Below are 14,515 nucleotides of genomic sequence, written 5' to 3'. Positions count from 1 at the left end.
ATCAGTGTTCATAAGACACAATTGCACAAACCCTCTGATCAAAACAGTGGTGCAACTGGCTATACAAGTTTCCTATGGCAAATAAATTCACTATATCATATCCACAAGGACATTGGGAACACAGCAGAGAAGCTAAAATGAATAGCTTAATTACTTGCTATAATTTATCTGACATAGGCAACTGAGTGAATGACTCTCCAAAATTAATTCACGATGTCCTTGAAATAAAGAAACTCTGCTTGAAATGCTGTCAGAGTTCTGTTATTTTTCATACAAGGAAAACAACAAAACATTTCAGGTTCATTAGAACATGCTAGTGGGGATATGACAAGATATGGACCTTTTCCAGTGAGTTCCTTCTTCTGTCATAGAATCATAGAATATTAGCGTTGGAAAGGACCCCAGGGGATCATTTAGTCCAACTCCCTGCTCAAAGCAGGACCAACCCTAACTAAATCATCCCAGCAAGGGCTTTGTCAAGCTGCACCTTAAAAACCTCTAAGGATGGAGATTCCACCACCTCCATTGCTTCACCACCCGCCTAGTGAAAAAAACGTTTCCCAATATCCAACGTAGACCTCTCCCACTACAGCTTGAGACCATTGCTGCTTGTTCTATCCAAGATCTTTTCCTGATCTAAAGTCCTTCACTCTAGTAGAGCAGATTCTCCATGTTTACACCCACTCAGCCCTTTTTGAGGTTCATGAATTAAATGTAGATATAATCATTTATTGCCTGTCACCACTAGAAGATGCCATACTTATACTGTGAGATACAACAAGAACTAATGAAGAGATCTCTTTAGCTTCATGTCATGTATTATGTGTATTACAGAAGCACCTAGAGGCCTAGTTGAAATAAAGGCTCTACTGTACTAGACATTGGTCAAACATATAGTAAGAGAGAGTCCTTGCCATGAAGAATATTATCATCTCTATTTTACAGAAGGAAACTGCAGCACAGAGAAACTAAGTGACTTGCCTAAAACACATAGGAGGTCCATGACAGAACTGAGGATTTAACTCAATTTCAGTCAAATGCCTTAACCACAAGACTATCCTTCTGGCAATATCATTTCTACCTGTACTACCTTCGAAAGGGCAAATAACAACAAAGACTCCCATCATGACATCCCCAGGATATCCTAGAGTCTACCCCTTTCTACTGGAGGGATATGACTCTGCGCCTCCACCTCACTTCCTTCATCAAACATTCAAACAGTCTAACAAACAGAAAAAAACATAGAAGTCAGAAAGGAAAGAGACCTCCTTTGAGAGGCCATTCCAGAGTCTAATAGGTTTAAAACATCTGGTTGCCCAACACCGAGCCTTGAGGCGCTGTAATACCATCAGTGTATTCATCCAGTTCTTATGTCAGGTTAAGATTGCACACCAGCTATAGTAGAAGACGCAGCGCTTCAGCACTTTGCTACACTCACAAAGAGAAACTAACTAGGATCACCCACCCTTAGAGCTTGTCTACTTGGGGAAATTGACCAGAATAATTATTGCAGAATAAGCTATTCCACAACAACTATTCCAGAATATCTCCCCGTGTGGACTCTCTCTTCTGGAATTTTATTCCAAAATAATTACTCCACCTTGGAAGTACAGTAACTATTCTGGAATAAAGTGACTTTGATTCGGAAACAGAGCATCCACAAAGGAACCTATTGCAGAATAGCTACCCAGGGGATAAGAAGCTGGATATGAGTCAGCAGTGTGCCCTGGTTGCCAAGAAGGCTAATAGCATATTGGGCTGCATTAGGAGGAGCATTGCCAGCAGATCGCGGGAAGTGATTATTCCCCTCTATTTGGCATTGGTGAGGCCGCATTTGGAGTATTGTGTCCAGTTTTGGGCCCCCTACTACAAAAAGGATGTGGACAAGTTGGAGAGAGTCCAGCGGAGGGCAACGAAAATGATTAGGGGGCTGGAGCACAAGACTTATGAGGAGAGGCTGAGGGAACTAGGCTTGTTTAGTCTGAAAAAGAGTAGAATGAGGGGGGATTTGATGGCAGCCTTCAACCACCGTAGGGGGTTCCAGGGAGGATGGAGCTAGGCTGTTCTCAATGGTAGTAGGTGACAGAACAAGGAGCAGTGGTCTCAAGTTCCAGTGGGGGAGGTCTAGGTTGGATATTAGAAAAAAGTTTTTCACTAGGAGGGTGGTGAAGTACTGGAATGGGTTACCTAGGGAGGTGATGGAATCTCCATCATTAGAGGTTTTTAAGCTGCGGCTTGACAAAGTCCTGGCTTGGATGATTTAGCTGAGGTTAGTCCTGCTTTGAGCAGGGGGTTGGACTAGATGACCTCCTGAGGTCCCTTCCAACTCTAATATTCTATGATTCTATTAAAGTCAATCTCTTTGTATAGAGAAGCCCTTAGTCATTTTCCATGGTGTGTGTATGTGCAAAGAACATCTACACTTCAGAGCAAAGTCAAATAGGATTATTCAACTGCTGTCTGAATATAGTTCTTCCCACAAAGATTCTGTCGGGAAAGGAAAACAGACTAGTACTGTATGATACTAGTCATATTTTCCAAATATTTATACCTTTCCTTCTTATTTGATGGGGTGGGAGGAGGGAACGTCTTTGCAAAGCACCAGAGGTGATTTATATACAGATGGGCTACTCAGCAACCCTCCAGCCTTTTCATGGGTTAAAGACTTCTCTTGCCTTCAGTGAAGCAATGGCAATTCTCACCAGCTGAGGATCTGCCTCTTGGTGACTTGCAGAGGCTAAAATGGTGAGAGAAAAACACATTGTCAGTGGAAAGTAAAGAACAGATCAAAAATACATGTGAATCCAGAAGGAAGAAAGGATGTAAAAAGTGTCCCAAAAAGCCAGAAATGGGTAAAGCTCAATAAAGGGGAAAGGATAGATACAAAGGACTGGTCTACACTGCTGTGCTGGGTTGACGTGAGATACGCTAGTTACATAATGTAAAGCATACCTTGCATCAATGTACTTACAGCGCGGCGTGTTCAATAAGCTAAAACAATGGAGAGCATCTCTTATCGACACTACCTTCCGCCTTTCAGGGAGATGAACTAATTCAGTCAATGGGAGAGCACTCTTCCATCAACTGAGCGGGTCTATATAGACCCACTCAAACAATGCCGCTCCATCGATGCCTGCTGCCACGGCAGTGTAGACATGCCCAAAGATTGAGAAGAAAGAAAAGGGGGCAAAGAGGAAATAAAGAGCTCAACATTGCAAGGTGTCACATACTCCTCTGAGGGTCTGAGCATCCTCAGCTTTCACGGATTTCAATGGGAGCTGGGATTGCTCAGCTCCTGGAAGGATCCAACCCAAAGAGAGAAAAAGAAGGAAGGAGACTGGATATACAAAGGTCAGGAGGGGGAGAAATAAGCAAGAAAAAGATAGGGAAGGAGGAGGAAGAAAGGCAGGAAATAGTGAGGGCCCTATCAGCTCACATCATTTTTTTGCTGTGGAATAATTCTAATGGGAACAGTCACTAACTTAAAAGATAAGGCCCTGACCTAGTAAGGAATTCTGCAAGCCAGCATGCAGCCCCACCTCAGGGTTTACGTCTTCCATCCTCAGAGATATTTAGGCACCTAACTCCCATATATTTCAATGGGCAGGAGGCACCTAAATACCTTTAAGGATCTGGACCAAAGTTACCACATTGCCTATGGCCCATGCTCTTCAACCATTCAAAGCACCAGCTACCCTCAGTTCTATGGTCTGAGGCTAGCATATGCCTCTAACTTTGTAGTGTCTTGCCATGGACCCTAATCAAAACTGAGCTTCAGGCCTCAGCACAGTGGGGACTGACCCTCCCACCCTTACCCATGCTGAGTAGCAACTCCCTCCACAAGTAGCTCCACCAACACCAATGTAGGCAACAGAGGGTCGGTGCCTTTCAGAAGCAGGCATGCTTCAGTCTAAAACGTGCTATATATATATATATATATATATATATATATATATAGGAATGTAAGATTGCTGTCATCCGTCTCATCTGAAATATGATGTTACATGAGTCAAACAGTGCCTCAGAGTTCAAGGCCAGGAGGGACCAGTAGATCACCTAGTCAAGGAGCCGGTCAAAAATGGTCCTAATTTCAAGTCAACAAAAAAGGTAAAGTTTCACAGGTCTTTCACGTCACCAGGTTGTCACATTTAAGAGCATGCATCCATGCATGACTCCCTGCAAGAAACAGGTGGGTCTATCACCCCAGTATTTGAGCACCTCACAATCTTTAGTGTACTTAGCCTCATAAGACCCCTGTAAGGTAGCAAAGTGATAATATCCCAGTTTTACATATGGCAAACTGAGGCCCAAAGAGACTAAATAACTTGCCCCAAGGTAATTAGCAAACCAAGGACTTGAATCCAAGTTCTCAAATTCCTAGGCTAGCACACTAACCACTAGACCATCTTTCCTGTCTGCTAAAGATGTACATTTCCCAAGTATGTTGATGGGGATGAAGAGGAGGACTCATTTCAGACTCACTAAATATCTGGTTATGCCATAATGAAAATAGACAAGTATGGCCTGATTATCAGAGATGCTGAACACTCGTAACTCCACTGACTTCAATGGGTACTTAGTGCCTCTGAAAATCCAAGGATGGCTTGGAATAAGGCAATCCACTTGTCTTGAAATTAATAGTTTTCCTGTGCTCTAGGTCAATATTTAAGGGCTTTCCTGTCTGTGGGGACATTAATGAGGTCAGGACAGCTTTTTCAGTTATAGATATATTTTCTTTAAGATACCATGTCTTTTTGAGGATCCTTCCTTAGATTAGATGCAGCCATTCCGAACAGCCTAGCAGCATAATAGCAATAGCATCTGCTTTTTTGTTTCATTTGGAATGTAGTAAATTCAGTACACAGGTTCACAGATTTTAAAGCCAGAAGGGACCATTGTGAGCATTTAATCTGACCTCCCGCATCACCAAGGCTATAGGAGTAAATTAATTCCTTCTACAAGTCCAATACTCGTCGTTGAATTAGAGCATTTCTATTAGAAAGATATCTAATCTTGATTAAAGATGTCCAGTAATGAAGAATCCACCACAACCCTAGATAAACTGTTCCTAGAGCTAATCATCCTTACTGTTAAAAATTGTCCCTTCTTCCTTATTTCTATAACATAGCTTGAATTCAGTGTTTGGCTGTATTCAATATATACCATGTTGTAGGCACAGAAAAGTGAGCATTAAACTACTACACATTGCTCAGGCTTTTACTACAGAAGTTCCCTCACACCAATATCAATTTTCCCCCCAAATCTCCTGTCTCAGCATTCCTAGAATTGGCTTACATTTACATTTCCCCACCCTACCCCCTCCACCTGACTATAAATAGCTACGCCTCATATATCATTTAAGGAGCATAAAACATTGCTCCTTGCAGTCATTTATTTGATTTTACAGCCTTGCTTATATGTTAATCAAACGCATAAAATGCTGAGGTGCATAGGTGGCAAGAAAAAGTCAATATTTTACCATGAACCTCATTTATCTACATTAGCCTGAAACAAGGTAGATCTGTAAATTTGGGCTTTATTGAATTTAATGACAAAGATCAATGACAGGATCTTTGACATGGCAGGCATTTGTCTGATGGGGGGGAAAAATCATTGCTCCATCCTAAAGGGGATTATAAATGTTAGCTGGTAGGACCTGTTCTTCTCTTCTAGTAGCGTATGCTGGTATTTAAACACTACTAATTGTATCTGAACTATAGACATACATTTTAAAAAGAGTTAAAAATCTTCCAAGACTAAGTTGTGGTTGGCTCTTTGTGGACACATTAGTGAGACTGGTGAGAGTACAGGAATATATGCATAGAAATTCTTAAGAGGTGGCATCCATAATTTGACTGCAATACTGTAGGCACATCTGGACGTGGACTGTCCTTTTCTGTCTGACAAAAGAGATTCCCGCCCCCCATGATTCATGATGGGGATCTTTGGGCAGATTTCCAGCTCTACGTGGTCATTAGTGTGAGTTTTCACTGTAAAGTAGAACCTCAGAGTTATGAACACCTTGGGAATGGAGGCTGTTTGTAACTCTGAAATGTTTGTAACTCTGAACAAAACTTATTGGTTGTTCTTTCAAAAGTTTACAACTGAACATTAACTTAATACAGATTTGAAACACACTATACAGAAGAAAAATGCTGCTTTCCCTTTATTTTTTTAGTAGTTTATCTGTAGGCCGATATCAACTATTTTGCTTTGTTACCAGTATTCAGGAGGCAGAAGTAATTGTAACATCCTAACATCCTGGGACTCCATTGCTATAATTATGTTTACATGTGTTTGGGAACATTCTGCTTGTAACGTCTCGCAGTTCTGTTTGCATTTTGCCTGTAATATCTCACAGTTCAGTCTGCTGTTTAGAAATATTTTGAGGCCTTTTGTTACACAAGTAACCGTCTGGCCCATATCTAAGAACATTTATTGTGAATGTGCTTTGTTATTCTATGTCAGTGGAATAATCCATATTGATGGCTAATTCCACCTTAGCATATTTAGGATTGTAATAACTTTTACTCCTCTCTTTTTCTGAAAGTATATATTATTTAGTTGGAATGTCGTTTTTATTGGAAATTGTAATTTTTGTTTTGAGTTTGTTTTTCTTTGAAGTAGAAGTTAGTTAGCATGACTGGGGAATAAATTGTGTGTGCGTAATAATGAAGTAAAAAGGCGGCAACTCTAAGTCTCCCTAATAACAAAAGAGAGTGAAGCAAGACTTCGTAAAGCTTCGTAACAGCTTTTACGATCCACATGGCCGAAGAACATGGATCAAAATAACCCCAATTCCAGAGGAATCCACCCCAAGGATGGGAACAAGATAGATAGCACAGAAACGGCCGTGCTTGCAACAACAGACAGGTGATTGACGATCACACCAGGATGCGAAAGCCGCATGACACAGCAAGACCAATAGATCTGTATGGGGATGGATCTCTATAAAAATGGGGTGAAAACATGGAGACTTTGGGTTCGTTCTGAAAACCTCTAGGAGCATCGGATTCGCGACTGACAGAGGCCGGCTCCATCTTGTGTTTAGCCCACCTGCCCAGTGGGCTGATTCAAGCAAGTCATAGGCTGGTAATTATACTCTGCAGAACGTGTGTGTGTGTGTGTGTGTGTGTGTGTGTGTGTGTGTGTGATTGTAGGCAATTACTTTTTTAAACTTCTGTATTCACAATAGAGGCGGCGTATTTCCTTGTCCCTCTGAATAAGATCCTGCTGGTTTTTTTCTTTTATACGTGTAACATTTTGGTGGAGAATTGCGAAAGGGAGAATATTGGCATATACCTCGGTTATTGTGAATCTGGTGTGCACACTATCCCACGGAAAATAGGTACCCCACTTTTGTTGAGTTAATATTTTTGCCTAATACTGTGCGTTGTTGCTGTACCTTTGCCTAACACAGGGGTGTTGTTGCTGTATTTTGCCTGATACAGGGGCAGTATTGCTGTATTTTTGACTAATACAAGGGCTGTATTGCTGTAAAGGAGTTTTTTTACAGTGCCTTAGTGTTTCTCTAACAAAGGGATATGTTTAGGAGAAAGCATCTTAGAGATACCGCAGGGAAAACTGTAACTTATCATCTACATTACCCTTTGTTAAAGACACCACTCCTTTTAGCAAAATCCTACGCAAGTTTGGGCATAATCCATGGACGGATCCAGCCATAGCAGATGTCTGTACTATCTCAGACCTGGAGGATAAATTGGCCCAGGACCTGCTCGTATACAACCCATCCAGCCCAAGTAAAAAAGATGTGGCAGCAATTTGGCTATTATGGGAAGCATGTAATAACTCCTACTTCCTCATGGCAGCAAAATCAGAAGGAAATCGCCTCCCTAAATGGAAAATTAAATCAAGAAAAAAATAAGATGGAAAGCTGGAAGGTGTTGGCTACAGGGGTACAGAGTGAGTTAGATGCCCTCCAAGAGGCACTCCAGGAGGGGAAACAAACAAAAACAATTATAAAAAAGTAAGTTAAGGCTAAAAATAAAATTTAAAAAGAGAATCAAATATTACAAAAAATGGTAAAGAAATTGACCCTGGAGCATGGCAAAGCACCTGCTAATCATAGCCACTGTGTATCCCTGATTAAACACTTACAGCCTCAGTTGGCATGTTATGGAATGTTGTTGCTGTTATCCTGTACTTTAAAATGATTTCAAAAGGCTAATTGGTTGCTTCCCCTAGCCGCTCCCACTTCTGTTTTTCTGAGATTTTAATGGAGGGAACTTTGGATACACTTTAAATGTAAAAAGTTTTTGACAAAGCACAGCCTAAGGCAGCTGTATTGCAAATATTGTACTTGGTGGCTCAGATTTTACAAGCACAATATGCCACCTCAAGAAATGAATAAAATGTATAATGAATCAGCTCAGTAAAAACAGTAGTTAAGAAACACAGCACTCTAAGTAAAAGAATGAAGGGTTTTATAATTACAAAACCATGTTGCCAGTGAAATGTTAAAAGCTATGGCAGCCAAAAATAATATAATGAAGGTAAAATATAGTAAATTGAAGGCAAAAGTAAGTGACTTAAAAGAAAGAGAAGAATTTAAAAAGTAGCTTTTGTAGAAATTAATACTATGGGGTTAAAAAAAATTAACCAGTTGAAAGATATGGAAATATTTTAAGTTAACAGTTGTGGAAATGTTCAGAGAGTAACAGTGTTATAAAAAAGAGTTCTTGGCTTAATAACATCCAGTAAAATAAATATATGTATAACTTGGTACAGTCAGATTGGATGGAGCCCTAATAGTTAAACAAATTATACAAAGGGATCAAGTAGTGGCCACATTTTTGTTCCCAGGAATTTTTACAACTATTTCTGCAGGAAAATGGGCCCTTTTCCCGAAGGAATTGTCTGTAAACAATTGATTGTAAATGACTGCTGCCAGGTGCAGGCAGAGAGATACAATCTGATTTAAATTATTTGACTACTGGACAATATAGTCAAAATTACAAAAAGGGAATAAGGGATTTCTGTTTGGAACTTAAGTGCCTTCAAATGTACAAAAGGGAAGGTTTGTGTATAGCTGTGTAAAAATAATTAAAGCAGTGCAAAAAAAAAAAAGAAAATTTATGTGTGCAAATATATTGTGTGAATCTGTAAGGTTTTAAGAACCTAAATCAACACTCCTGGTTTGTAAAATCCTGCTTTGTTGGTCTGAGATAACTTGGTTTTGTTAGCATTTAACCCTTTTGGGAAGTTCCATGCTTTGTAAAGTTCAATATTTTTTAAAGACCAAAGTCGTGACTGTGAAAGAGTCAGCCGACACAGAAAAATATGGGGGTAATTCCTCTGTTTTGCCTGTGATCAGTAAAAAGTTTTGTAAAAATTCAGAGGCATTTTAAACAATAATCTTCCGCCCCCTTAAGGAGGTAGAAAAATGTTCTTTTTGTCTTTCAGAACTTCAGGAAAAGCTGGCACCAGCAAAACAGCTGAAGAGCAACACCATGAATTTACTATTGTAACACAGATTGTGCTTTGTGTTTTATGTTTTGTGCTGTTTGTCATGCTACTAATGTTGTGTAAAAGACTGCATTAAGCAAAAAAAAAAAAATCAGTGAGGACTGTAACTGTATTTACAAACACATCCTCTATCAGGTAGGAAAAAGGAAATAACAAAGAGCAATTTAATTCAATTGATTTGAAAGGAGAAGGAGTCCTGGAAGTAAATGTCTTGAGAAAATTAAGAATGCTGGTTGATTTTGCTAATGGGCTCTTACAGGAAATGCTTCCTGAGACACCCTGGAAGCCTCTGGAAATTTCAGCAAGCTATTGAATAGCAGCCCTTAAGGCATCTAAAGAACTGGAGTGACCTGTTTGGACTACAGAAATCCTAATAATTGCGGAGAAATACCAGAAGGTGTGGGTTAAAAAAATATATAATATAATACAATGGAACCCAGATGTACACCTTATTCTCTCCCTATCATTCTGGCATGGGTAAAGACCCACCAGCACCCTCCCACTCAAGTGAGGCAGCACCTGACAGGCACCATACTGGGAAGGATTGGTACTGGAACAGGGATCCTGAATACCGTGGATTTGAAGGTAATCAAAAACAAACTAAGTTCACTATCCCAACTGCAGGACAGCCTCATAGAAAAAAAGATACACACCAATGTGGATTTAGTACAGATAGGGTTGGAAAACCTTAAAGCTAAATGAAATATGTGGCAATGGTTAAATATTACCATGTGGTTGTTGTATAGAAAGCGAATAAAAATGGGAAATAAAACTGCTGTGGTTATTGAATGCACTGAAATGCAAATTCTCAGCCTGGCTACACTAGAACATTAAATGTACTGGGTTATCTCTGGGAATATCAAGGTATTATCCCACCTGTTAAGACAGAAAAAAGGGTAATTGTTTTATACTTATAAATATGAGTGAATGCAATATGTATCTAGCGGGGTCAGACCAGACTTGTTACTGGGCAAAATCACTGTTAAGATTGCCCACCAATAACCCTTGGAAATAGAGTTATGGAAAGGTAGTCCACTCCCAATATTACACAGGGGATCGTTCTGGCTGCCTCGCATTTCAAGCCAGTGGGCTGAAAAAGAGGAAAAACTATTGGACACCAGCAGGTGTACCATTTGGAGCCCTCAAAGGTGGATGTGCTCTCCCTGTCTGTCACTCCTGAGCCAGGCAGTAAAGATGTGTCATTGGGAACACGTATATGAAATGAACTGAAAAACACTACCCAATTTTTGTATAATGACCTATGTGCATGTGTGACCTCCTGGGAAAAAGTATTTTGGGGAAATGGAAATGTTAGTCGACCTACAGTAAATGAATGTAAGTGTAACGTTAGCTTAATTTATACCAGTAATCATACCTACTACCTCCAAAAAACAAAACAAAAACAGACAGTCAAGACCATAGACTTAGCTAATTTTTCTGTCAGTATCAGCTTAGATTGACAAGAATTAACAGACCATTTATTAAAAGGAAACAAAGTCACCCAACTGTTACAACAGACTTCCAGAAATATAGGAAATTAAACCATACAAATAATGCATGCAAATGAAGATATGCTACGAATTGCTAAGTCAGAAAAAAAGCTAACAGCCTACCATCGGTATGATATATTTATGGGCTGGACACCCACAACTAAGGGAATACTGTCTGTAATGCTACACGCTCTGTTGATTGTTCTAATTCTAAGTTGTGTATGTTTTGTTGCTATGTACATTATGTGTTGTTAAATAAAACAAATGAATGCAAAATTAAAACCGTGCGCTCAGATTGCTTCTCAGTACATTGCTCTCAGACAATGGCATAAATGGTGACTCAATCAACCCCTTTTGGACTGAAGAGTCAAAAGGGGGACAATATAAGCCAGGAGCAACTATTTTGCCTTGTTACCAGTATTCAGGAGGCAGAAGTAATTGTAACATCCTAACATCCTGGGACTCCATTGCTATAATTATGTTTACATGTGTTTGGGAACATTCTACTTGTAGCATCTCGCAGTTCTGTTTGCATTTTGCCTGTAATATCTCACAGTTCAGTCTGCTGTTTAGAAATATTTTGAGGCCTTTTGTTACACAAGTAACCATCTGGCCCATATCTAAGAACATTTATTGTGAATATGCTTTGTTATTCTATGTCAGTGGAATAATCCATATTGATGGCTAATTCCACTTTAGTATATTTAGGATTGTAATAACTTTTACTCCTCTCTTTTTCTGAAAGTATATATTATTTAGTTGGAATGTCATTTTAATTGGAAGTTGTAATTTTTGTTTTGTTTTTCTTTGAAGTAGAAGTTAGTTAGCATGACTGAGGAATAAATTGTGTGTGTATAATAATAAAGTAAAAAGGCGGCAACTCTAAGTCTCCCTAATAACAAAAGAGAGTGAAGCAAAACTTCGTTGTAACAATTTTTATGATCCAAATGGCCAAAAAACACGAATTAAAATAACCCCAAGTCCAGAAAAGTCCACCCCTAGAACAGAAACAAAACAAAGTGTAAGAGATAACACGGAAACAGTCGTGCTTGCAACAACAGATGGGTAATTGACTATCACATCAGGATGCGAAAGCCACATGACACAGCAAGACCAATAGATCTGTATGGGAATAGATTGCTATAAAAATAGGGTGAAAACATGGAGACTTTGGGTTCACTCTGCAAACCTCTGGGAGCATCGGATTCACGACCGACAGAGCCCAGCTCCATGTCGTGTTCAGCCCACCTGGCCAGTGGGCTGGCTCGAGCAACTCACAGGCTGGTAATTATACTCTGCCTGCAAAACATCTGTGTGTGTGTGTGAGTGCGTGTAGGCAATTGCTTTTAAAAACATCTGTATTCACAATAAACGTGGCGTATTGCTTTGTCCCCTGAATAAGATCCTGCTGGGTTTTTTTCTTTTATAAGTGTAACATATGTTTAACACAGTACTGTACTGTATTTGCTTTTTTTTTCTCTCTCTCTGCAGCTGCCTGATTGTGTACTTCTGATTCCCAATGAGATATGATTGACCGGTCAGTTCATAACTCTGGTGTTCATAACTCTGAGGTTCTACTGTATTTCTCATGTGCTTAAGGCTGCTATTGGAGGGGAAAGCAATAGCATGGTCTCATGGATAGAGCTCTGACTGAGATTTAGGAGACCTGGGTTCCATTCCTGGTTCTGCCCTGGGCCTGCTATGCAAACTTTGACAAATCCTTTCATTTCCCTCTGCTTCTGTGTCCCATCCCACCCTTTATCTGTCTGAACTATTCAGGCTGTAAAGTCTTTGGCACGGGGACTGTCTCTTCCTATGTGTTTGTACAGCACAGGGCACAGTGGTGGCTTCCATATGCTACCATAATATAAATAATAATAAGACCAAATGCTATGACCTGTTACATCTCAGTTCTAAGAAGTTGCCCTGATGTAAATGAAGAGAGCTCAGCCCAGGAATTCCACCTGTGTGCGCTTTGGCTCATACCAGAAAGTGGCTAGTAAGATTAAATGGGGCAAAATGTGCCCATCCTATTTTGAAATACAAACAAAGCTCGAAAATGTCCAAGCTGGCTCCAGGATGGAAAGTGATGGCTGCAGTAATGAATGAAGATGGGAAATCATGACTGAAAAAATGTCTGAAATGTCTGTGAGCTCTGGACGCACAAAACAAGTGGATGGAAAGTGCAGAGTGCTGCTTCACTTCTGTAGTGATGGACTCATGCCAGCATTGTAACAACATTATCAGCATGGAGAAATTGGCCTTTTAATGTATCGTGAAGGGCAAATGCAGCGCCTAAGGCCAGGTTTTAGCAACATACACTGTTATATCTGTGTCTGAAATGCTAGCCATCTGGCATTGACGATGTCTTAATGCATCCCAGACTTAGTCCCACATGCTTTGTTGTTACTGACCAAATGAACCAAGTTCAGAAAATGATGAATGTCTCACTTGTACAGCCAATTAATCCTAACAATTTTCATTCGATGGCTGCATGTTGTTCTCTGTTTACTCATGTATAAAGGAAGGAGATAGTAACAATTAAGTTGAAACAGAATGAAACAGATTTTAACAAATTTGGGGAAGCCAGATTTGGCCATTTGAAGTCTTCATGAACAGTCGGGTTAAAAGGACACTCTCAAAAAATATAGGTCTCAATTTTGTGTTTTGTTACTAAGAGGGGTTTTATAAGAGAGGAACAGAAATTTCTTTATTCCATGGAACCGGTTTACTAAAAAAGGGAATTTTGCTGTGAAATTGATATTATACTGTAAAGGGAAGTGAAAAGCTAGACAACCAGTTACAATAGCAATTAATCTGAGAGGATAGACAGACAGACATAGAGAGAGATTTCACCGTCATAGCTGAGTGAAATGCAAAAAGTAAACAAACAACTTATATAATCAAATGTTAATGAGATTTTAAAACTGTTTCAGCTTTGATACTTATTCTTAACAACCCTATTAAGACATTATGTTTAATACTGTTCAAGAGGTTTATTTTGACAGTGGATCACTGACTATCATTTCCTTGGGAGTCTTCTAGGGTTGATGTTACGTTAGTTAACGTGAAGATCTTGGAAGTTTTTATCACTGCTTGCTTTTTGGCCTTTGCTAAGATCAGATATCTGTTATCAGTTTAATATCTGATACTGCCTTTATCTAGGCTCTGTGCATTAAATGGAGTGTTGGAACTGAAATTTGATTTACGTCATTGATGTTAATCGTGTTTTCATTTATACTTTATAGTTACTTTCTTAAAGAAAGGTTGATTCTCACTGGTAGGCAACCATTAAAATGTGTTGATTTGCAACTAAATATAGCCTTTAGACTAATGTAGTGTTTCGTTTTGCTAACCAGTAGCATACATTATATCTATACACATGTATTTAAGCAATTGCATAACTTAACTTACATTTATTCAGCTTTTAATTTTTCTGTTTTTAATATGTTAGAAAATGCTGAATGATGCAGTTCTTATTTACTAGATGATTAAGTTTTTACTTGTGATTTGTGTCATGCTCTCTCTGGATGAAAATT

General features: G+C 39.4%; 1 non-coding gene across 1 annotated transcript; it reads left to right on the top strand.

The window, feature by feature from the left end:
• Nucleotides 1-14,071: 14,071 nt before the first annotated feature.
• Nucleotides 14,072-14,253, top strand: LOC137167086 (U2 spliceosomal RNA). The gene has a single exon (XR_010923986.1). It is a non-coding gene; the product is annotated as a U2 spliceosomal RNA (small nuclear RNA).
• Nucleotides 14,254-14,515: the final 262 nt, after the last annotated feature.

The sequence above is a fragment of the Emydura macquarii genome, unplaced genomic scaffold (genome assembly GCF_026122565.2).
Source record: "Emydura macquarii macquarii isolate MOO-44397 ecotype Brisbane River unplaced genomic scaffold, CSIRO-AGI_Emac_v2 contig_318, whole genome shotgun sequence".
NCBI lineage: Eukaryota > Metazoa > Chordata > Testudines > Chelidae > Emydura > Emydura macquarii.
This window is presented reverse-complemented; position numbering and strand designations above follow the sequence as displayed.